Genomic DNA, 9,354 nt, shown 5'->3' on the forward strand with positions numbered 1-9,354 from the left:
AAGGAATGGTACAAGTTGACAGACAAAGGCGAAACAGTTTACTAAGGCAGGGTGTAAGCACAGAAGCACAGTTCTTGGGAACAACAGGAGGGACTCCATCAGGCCCATATGCCTTGTTAGTACTGAGGCCAGTCATAGAAAATTCATCAACTGAAGAAATTTTAATGTCAGCCACGAGGAAGTCAGAGGGGGGAAGTGATGGAGAAGCAGCACCAGAATGGTTTATGGTGGAACTGGAGGAGAAAGTCTGGGCAAAAAGATCTCCTTTATCAGTAGAAGAAATAGCTACAGAGCCATCAGAGTAGAAATGAGGAGGGAAGGATGATCATGAAAAGTTGTTAGAAAGGTTTTTGGCAAGGTGCCAGAAGGAGCAAGAAGAATTCAAGTTAGAAAGTTGAGAGCATTTAGTACGGACGAAATTATTTTTAGCAAAGCGAAGAACAGACTTAGCACAATTCTGGGCAGAAACACAAAAAACATGTGATTCAGGGATGGGTTGGCTCTTGTACCTTTTATAGGTCATGATCGTTGTTGCGGACAGCATTAGAACAAGCATGATTAAACCAAGGCTTACTTGCATTAGTCAAAGGATATGAGACAGGAATGTATGCTTCCATGCCTGAGAGAATAAACTCCGTAATGCACAAGGCACACTCAGATGGCTCCCAACCATGGAAGCAATAATCATTCCAGGGAAAATCAAAGATGTATTGCCTGAGGGCCTCCCAATCTGCAGCTCCAAAATGCCGCAGTTGACGTTTCTTTGGAGGATCCACAGGACGTACTGGAGTGCTAGGACAGGTTAAGGTAATAAGGTTGTGTCGGAGGAGCCCAAAGGAGAGGAAAAATTAACAGGTAAGCAGAAGGATTAGTTGTATGGAAGAGGTCAAGTATGTTGGAGCTCTCTCCAAGGCAGTCAGGGATATGGGTAGGGTGCTGTACAAGCTGCTCTAGCTCATTAAGGATAAAAAAGATTGTTCACCAGGTGGATCAGTGAAAGAAGAGGAAAGCCAAAGGTGGTGGTGAACATTGAAATCTCCTAGAATGGAGATTTCAGAGAAAGGTGAAATGGATAGAATGAGTCCAATCGCAGAAGCAAGATAGTCGAAGAATTTTTGATATTGAGTACAATTAGGGGATAAGGAAACAGCGCAGATATATTTAGTCAGAGAATAACAGGAGAGCCAAAGCCAGATAGTGGAGAATTCAGAAGAATCAAGTTCAGGAACACGAGAGCAAGATAAGTCGTTGCGTACATATACACAACAACCATCTTTGGCTTTGAAATGAGTATAGAGAAAGTAGGAGGTTACAGAAAAGGGTTTGCTGTAAGTTTCCTCAGACAGCTGAGTCTCAGTTAAGAAAAGAAGGTGAGGTTTAAAAGAGGAGAGGGTTTCAGCTCGTTGAGTCATCACCTTGAGGGGGGCGGATGGTGGGGGCATTTATGATCCCCCCTCCTGAGGACTCTGAGGCATGGTTAAAGTGTGTCATTTTTTTTTTTTTTTTGAAAAGGAAGTGTTGTGTGTACTGTGCATATAGACTGGTGTTGACAGTTAAAGTAACTTGTATTGGAAAGCATGCTGGCCTACTCTCTGTGTTACTGAGACACTGAAAATGTTCAGCAAAAGGGGATGGTCAGGAACTAGTCTCGAGGGCTGATGAAGAGGGAACTCCAGCTCTCCCTGTCATCAGTATTCCATCCACTTTCGGAGTATTACCCTCCTCGATTGATGCTACAGTCTACTCGTACCCTAGGCAGGGTGTAAAGACAGAAGCACAGTTCTTGAGAACAACAAAAGGGATCCAGTATGCCATGTACGCCTTGTTAGAGCTGAAACCAGTGAAGGAACAAAGTACATTGATGTCAGTCATAAGGAGGTTAGGGAAAGAAGAGGCAGATGAACAGCATCAAAATTATCAAAGGTAGAAAAGGAGAAGAATGTATGTGTAAACTGTTCTGCCAGTTCAGTAAAAGAGACAATTACGGACACATCAGCTAGGATGAGAGGATGGAGTAAAGTTGTCAGAAACGATTATTGCATGGTGCCCAAAATAATTTTTAATGCAAGGAAAAAGGAAGCAATGCCAGGAACCCAGAAATCGTTCCTTCCAATAAAAAAAAAATTCAACAGCGAGACTAATTCAAAATCCATTCATTTTGAGATGCCTAGATACAATGCATTTAAAAGACTAGAGATCATAGGAAGTAGAAAATACAGAGGGAGACAGTTCCAGAGTTGACTTATTGCATAAATGAAGGACTGAGAGTAACGGTTAACTCTTGCATTAGAGAGCTGGACAGAAAAGGGATGAGAGTTTGTTGCTAGACGGGTGCTACACACCCTTCGTAGTGGTGGACCAGTGCAAGCAGACAGTTCAGAGAAGCAGTGACATTTCAAGCAGCAATAGAAAAGAGATAAATTTGCAACAGTGCAGCAGAGACAGAGGTTGAAGGGAGTCGGTAAGAGGAGAAGAGTTAATGAGTTGAAAGACCTTTGACTCCAACTTGTTCAGAAGAGCTGTATGTGGGGAGCCTACCACACATGAGAGTTGTACTCTACACAGGGGCGAATAAAACCCGTGTATAAAGTCAGGAACTCCGTACGGGTAAAGAAGGCACAAAGTTAATTTAGCACACCTAATTTCTTGGAAGTAGATTTTACAAGAGAGGTAATATTGTCTTCCCAAGACATAACCCGAGAGAATGAAACCCCATGTATGATTAGAGATAATGATGGACTGAGTTGGATATTATTAGTGGGTACTCCAGGGGAAGATTTTGATGGTTTGAAAGGTGTAAAAAGTGAGATTTTTATGCATTAAAAACAAGATTACTTTTACCCCGGTCAGAGATAACGCCAAGTCAGACATTGGGTGTGCTATAGCCTCATCCCTTGTTATTAATTGGAAGTAACTGCTTGGATGGACATTGTGGGAGGAGAATGGAAAGGTGACGAGGGAAATCACCAGTGCATGAGTGGATTGGGTTAGATGTCCAGCTAAGAAGGTTATTGATGAATAAAGCAAAGAGAGCCGGTGATAGGACAGAGCACTGAGGAACACCTCTACTGATAGATCTAGAAGAACGGTGTCATCCTACAACAGCTGCTATAGAATGACCAGAAAGGAAGCTAGAGATGAAGGCACATACAGAAGGATAGAAACCCTAAGAGGGCAGTTTTGAAATTAAAGATTTATGCCTGACTCGATCGAAAGCATTTGAGATGTCAATTGCAATGGCAAAGTGATCGCCAAAGTCTCGAAAGAAGGATGACCAGGACTCTGAAAGTGAGAAGATCGCCCATGGAGCGTCCCTGATGGAACCCATACTGTCAACCTGGAAGAAGGTTGTGATAGGAAAGATGCCTTAATATTTTTTTGTTAAGAGTAGACGCAAAAACTTGTGAGACACAGGATGTTAAAGCAATTGGGTGATAGAGGGTTGGGAATGGTCATCTTTCTTTGGGACAGTCTGAATGAGAGCAAACTTTCAGCAAGAGGGAAAGGTAGAAGTTGACAGAAAAAGCAGAAAGAATTTACCTGGGCAGGATGTAAGTACAGAAGCACAGTTCATGACGACAACAGGAGGGACCCCATCAGTCCCATATGCCTTGTTAGTCTGAAGCCAGTAATGGCAGGAAATATATCAGTTGAAGAAATTTTAATCCTAGCCACGAGGAAGTCGGGGGCGGGGGGGGGGAAGAGATGGAGGAAAAGCACCAGAATCATCTAAGGTGGAACTGGAGGAGGAAGTCTGAGTGAAGAGATCTGCTATATCAGAAGAAGTAATAGCTACAGAGCCATCAGTGTGGAAAAGAGGAGGGAAGGATGATGATATAAAATTGTTATTAAGGTTTTTGGCAAGGTGGCAGAAAGAGTGGGAAGAATTCGAGTTGGAGAGTTCAGAGCATTTAGTAGGCTACAGATGAAATAGTTTTTTTGGGGGCAAAGTACAAACTTTGCACGATTCCGGACAGAAACATAACAAAAGTGAGATTCTCGGGTACCTTTGTAGGACTTCTCTTTGTTCTGGACAGCATTATAATAAGCGTGATTCAACCAAGGTTTCTATGCATTAGTAGTCACAGGACATGAGAAAGGAATGTATGCTTCCATGCCTCGAGAGAATAACCTCCGTAATGCACTTGGCACACTCAGATTGCTCTCGGCCATGGAAGCAATAATCGTTCCAGGTAAAATAAAAGAAGTACTGCCTGAGGGCCTCCCAAGCAGCAGCTCCAAAGTGCCACAACCAACAGTTCTTTGGAGGGTCCACAGGCCATACTGGGGAGATAGGACAGGTTAAGGAGATAAAGTTGTGGTCAGAGGAGCCCAACATAGAGGAAAGATAAATTGTGTAAACAGAAGGATTAGTTGTAAGGAAGAGGTCAAGTAAGTTAGAACTGTCTGCAAGGTGGTCAGGGACACAGGTGGGGTGTAGTACAAGGTGCTCCAGGCCATTAAGGATAGTAAAGATGTAGGCTTGTTCACCAGGAGAATCAGTGAAAGGAGAGGACGGCCAAAGGTGGTGTGACCATTGAAATCTCCTAGAATGGAGATTTCTGAGAAACGAGAAATGGATAGGATGTGTTTCATCGTAGAAGTAAGATAGTAAAAAAAAATTTCATAGTAGAATTAGCGGAAAAGTAAACAGTATAGATATACTTAGTCAGAGAATGACAGGAAAGCCGAAGCCAGAGAATCGAGAATTCAGAAGAATCAAGTTCAAGAACAACAAAGCAATATAAGTCGTTGCGTACATATACACAACAGCCACCTTTGACTTAGAAATGAGTATAGAGAAAGTAGGAGGATAGAGAGAAGGGTTTGCTATCAATTGCCTCAGACAGTCTCAGTTAGGAAGAGAGGTGAGGTTTAGAGGAGGAGAGGTGGTGTTTGACAGAGGTAAAGTTAGAGTAAAGGCCGCGAAAGTTGCAGAAATGAAGAAGAGAGTCAGACAGTGGTTCCAGGCATCTCGCTGGGTTGTCACCGGGAGAGGGGCAGATGGTGGGGGCATTTGTGGTCCCCTTCCCCCCCCTCCCCTCGGGGATTCCGAGGCTTGATTATGAGATACCATTTTGGTTGGCTTTTGAATAGAAAGTGTAGTGTGTAATGTGCATGCAGTTTGGTGTTGACAGTTAGAGAAACTGGTACTGGAGAGTATCCTGGCCTACTCTTTGTGTTACTGAAGCACTGAAAAAGTTCAGCAAAGAAGGATGGCCAGGAACTAGATTCAAGGACTGATGAAACGGAAACTCCAGCTCTCTGTCATCAGCTTTCCATCCACCTTGGGAGTACCACCATGCTCGACTGGTGCTACAGTCTACTCCCAAGTGGAGGGAATCAGAGTCAAATAGTTCAGAGCATATGATATGAATATAACTTTTAACTGACTTAGCACAATTCCAGGCAGGAACATCAAAGAGACGAGATTCACGAGTGGACTAGCGCTGGTACTTTCTGTAGAACTACTCTTTGTTGTATACACCATTAGATCATGCATAATTAAATCCTCTTTGTTTTAGTACTCGATGGATAAGAGAAATGACTGTATGTTTGTATGCCTGAGAGAATAACGTTTGTAGTGAGCAAGGCACACTCAGATGGCCCTTGGTCATGGAAGCTAGAATCATTCCAGAGAAAAATCAACCAAGTACTGCCTGAAGGCCTCCCAGTCAGCATCTCCGAAGTTCCATAACCGTCACATCTTGGGAGGGTCTACAGTATAGCCCAATGGACTGAAAAGATTAAGAGTAAAAGGAAGGATTAGTAGTAAAGACAAGGTCATGTGTGTTAGAACTCTCTCCAAGGTAGTCAGGGTTATGGGTAGGGTGCTGTACAAGCTGCTCTATATAATTAAGGATAGAAAAGTTTTAGGCTTGGTCACCTGGAGGAGCAGTGGATGGGGAGGAGAAAGGTGATTAAGAACAGTGAAAAAAATCTGTGATGGAGATTTCAGGGATGGAAGAAATTTGTGCAGAATGTATTCCATGCTAGAATTAAGGTAGTCAAAACAATTATTGCAGTCAGGAGAATTAGAGGGTAAATACATGACACAGATATATTTGCCATTATTTAATTTTGTATGTTTATAACATATAATACTTCATCATTAATATGACATCATCATTATCATGATCATTATCACCATTAGTGTTTCATTTCGTAAGATTGAAAAACATGGCTTTATTTTTTCCCACTTGATTTGTCCTCCTCCCCGTCCTCCTCCTCCTCCTCCTCCTCCTTCTCCTCCTCCTCCTCCTCCTACTACTACTACTACTGACACTACTACTACTACTACTGTTTCAGCATTCACCACCCCCGATTATCAAACTCCCACATTTTGATTAGCTAGTTATTTCTATACTCACTTCAGCATCACAGTAACAAAATTAGCTGAGAGAGAGAGAGAGAGAAAGAGAGAGAGAGAGTACCCCTTTTATGGTAATTATGTCAGTATCGGAGATCAGAGACGGCCTCATTGCGATATAAAGCTGATTACCTGAATGATTATATGCGCTCATCTGTATCATCTCTCTCTCTCTCTCTATAGCAGCCGTGGCTCAGTGGGTTAGAGCGCTCTGCTCTGGCCGAAAGGTCGGTGGACTGAATGCACCCAAGGGTCATTGTTGGACATCAGGAAGGGCATCCGGTCATAAAATGATACACGCTCCATTTCAAAAGTCCTCTACCCAGAGGCAACGCCTTAACCCTTCTGGGATATCAGGAGTAAAACCAAATTATATATATATATATATATATATATATATATATATATATATATATATATATACTGCATATAAATAGATAGATAGATAGATAGGCAGTATATAGATATATACATGTATATATCTATATCGATCAATCTATTTATCTATCCATCTATCTATCTATAATATATATATATATATATATATATATATATATATATATATATATATATATATATATATATATATATATTATATATATTATAAATTATATATAATATTATAAATTATACATCTATATATTATATATTATATATATATTATATGTATTATATATAATTAAATATATATATATATATATATATTTAATTATATATATAGAGAGAGAGAGAGTATTAACAGCTGAGGATCCAGTAGGAAACCTGATGGCATATATAAAACTGAAGACCAGGACAAGACGATGGACTGGGGCCATGTTCACGATTTATTTCAGTGACATTTCGAGGAAATCCAACCTCATCATCAGACGAAACTAAAATACGTAACATGAATTAGAAAATGAAGTTTCACCAAAACCTCATTCACAAATTAATAAAACCAATAAAATATATACAAATTAAATTAAAAAATGAAGTAGTAAGAAAAAAAAGAGAAATCATTCACAAAATCATGGTCTTGCAGTTGCTAAACCCAAATTTGTTAATCATTTTATGGCATTTGAGAAACTTATTAATACTATATCCAAGTTGCCTCTATACAGTCCCTCAAATAAACCAGTTAATTTTAAAGGAATTGCTGATAAGTTATGCAAAATTGCTCATGATTCATTTAAGAATGTCAATAATTTTTCAATGTCTCTATGCAATAGGCAAAAATTCAATGTATTAAAAACTCTGAAACAGGACAGTAGCATCATTATTACTAAACCTGATAAGGGAAGAGGGGTAGTAATTCTGGATAAGAGTACATACGTTGAAAAGGTTCACAGTATTTTATCTGATACATCTAAATTTCTTAAGTTAGATATTGATCCATTTCCATATATTCTGAAACTGTAATACAAACTTAAAAGACTCTTAAGGACCTTAAAAGATAAGGTTATAACTTCAGATGCATATGACTACTTGTTTGCATCTGGATCAGTGCCTGGTATTTTGTATGGACTACCTAAAATACATAAACCTTCTTGTCCTATCAGACTGATTCTTTCAGCTGTTGGTACATTTAACTACAACCTTGCAAAATTCTTTGTACCTATACTTAGCCCTCTCACTAGTAATGAATATACAGTTCGTAATTCGACAGCTTTTGCACAAGAACTTAGGAAGTTATGCTACTCCTATCCGGTTTATATAGCCAGTTTTGATATAAAAAGTTTGTTTACCAATATTCCCCTTAAGCCGTGACGAGTTCCTAATTTTACCAAGAAACAGTTTAAATCTCTTCTCGAATTTGGAGTCAAAGATTGTATTTTTTTGTTTTTTTTGTTTAACAATAACCATTATAAACAAGTTGATGGGGTTGCAATGGGTTGTCCTTTGGGTCCTACCTTGGCTAATGTATTTCTTTGTCACCATGAGGTGTCATGGCTTAAAGATTGCCCTGCTCATTTTAAACCATTGCTGTACCGTAGATATGTTGACGACTGTTTTTTGTTATTTAGGCAGTCTGATCATGTAAATGATTTTTTTTTAATTGCATTAATCATAAGTACCCTAATATTGAATTCGCTGTAGAAACAGAGGAAAACAGAAGGCTTCCTTTCCGTGATGTTTTAGTTCATAGAAATGGCTCCAGTTTCAGTACCTCCGTTTATGGGAAGAGTACCTTTACAGGACTTGGTCTTAATTTTTTGTCCTTTGTACCCAGGGTCTTTAACCCTTCTCAGGTAAACCTATAATATTATCCTTACTTATGTAATGTGGGGTCTGTCAGACCCCAATCTTTAAAAAATCGTCAAAAATACTTACAACTTTATTGAAACAATCGCTTTTACAGAGCTTCTGTAGGCCTTTTCTTTCAGTTTAGTGCAAAATGTATGGAAATATAAGTGACGAAATATTTTATGGAAAATTAAATGAAAAAACATTGAAAAATTTTATGCCATCTGAAATTAGTGGCTGCCATACCAACACTGATATGTTCCACCAGTGTTCTATCATTGCATGCTGTACAATAATGGCCAATGTTTCTGTAAGTAGTAAGAGAAGCACGTCATAAAAAAAAAACTGTATGGAAGATATATATATGGGAAAATAATCACAGGTTAGGTAAAGTGGGGTCCACTGGACTCCAAAGGCCCTTTATCGCGAAAACAGAGCCAGATCCCGAACTGACCCCATCACCTCCCTAAACCAGTCTACTAGTCAGGAAGGTAGAGGGAAAACCAGATCCCAAGACCTTATAGTAATATATGAAAAACACTAAGAAAAATAGCATGGGGTCCCACAGACCCCACATTACCTGAGGAGGGTTAAATTAAACTCCATTAAGACTTTGTTATTCAGGTGTTATAACCTTTCCTCGGATTGAAATTTGTTCCATTTAGAAATTAGTAGGCTTAGAACATATTTCGTGAATAATGGATACCCTTTGCATCTTTTTGAAAGTACCTTACACAAGTTCCTGGATAAATTATTCAGTT

This window comes from Coenobita brevimanus, chromosome 22 (assembly GCF_032717465.1).
Source record: "Coenobita brevimanus isolate Jiangsu-jjx chromosome 22, ASM3271746v2, whole genome shotgun sequence".
NCBI lineage: Eukaryota > Metazoa > Arthropoda > Malacostraca > Decapoda > Coenobitidae > Coenobita > Coenobita brevimanus.